The 409-nt window shown below is 51.1% G+C and overlaps 1 protein-coding gene across 2 annotated transcripts in view; it reads right to left on the bottom strand.

Moving 5' to 3' along the window:
- The window catches only part of Tbc1d32 (TBC1 domain family member 32), a 223,553-nt gene that overhangs the window by 74,607 nt on the left and 148,537 nt on the right, over positions 1-409 (bottom strand). The gene's annotated exons all lie outside the window — the stretch shown is intronic.

Here is a 409-nt window from a genome sequence, read left to right as displayed (position 1 = left end):
GGATATATTCGCCTGTGTGTTAACGTGGGATCTGCGTATTTTCATAACGCAGCGGTGGCTGCTACGGTGCTACGGTTCAAGAGACGCCCGCTTCCCCAGCAGGTTTAGCCCGCGGGCATACGCAGAAGGTGCTTCATTTGTGGAAGCTTTAACCATCTTAAGCGCGAATGTCCAGACAGAGCGGGTAATTCAGCAAATACGCAAGTGAGTGCTAGACAGAAAACAGGCAATCAGTACAGTAAGGAGAAACGTTGGTCCAATGAGAAAAAATCTAAGAGAGAGGCTCAAGGCAATCTCTACTCAAAAAACTCGTTTCGGCCCCGCCCCCAGGGCCCGTCAAAATACCAGCAGGCAGGTCTGGGGGCTCAGAGACCGCCGGAAAAGGAAGACTTTTATCTGAACTCCTCAG

The sequence above is a fragment of the Mastomys coucha genome, unplaced genomic scaffold (assembly GCF_008632895.1).
Source record: "Mastomys coucha isolate ucsf_1 unplaced genomic scaffold, UCSF_Mcou_1 pScaffold3, whole genome shotgun sequence".
Lineage (NCBI taxonomy): Eukaryota > Metazoa > Chordata > Mammalia > Rodentia > Muridae > Mastomys > Mastomys coucha.
This window is presented reverse-complemented; position numbering and strand designations above follow the sequence as displayed.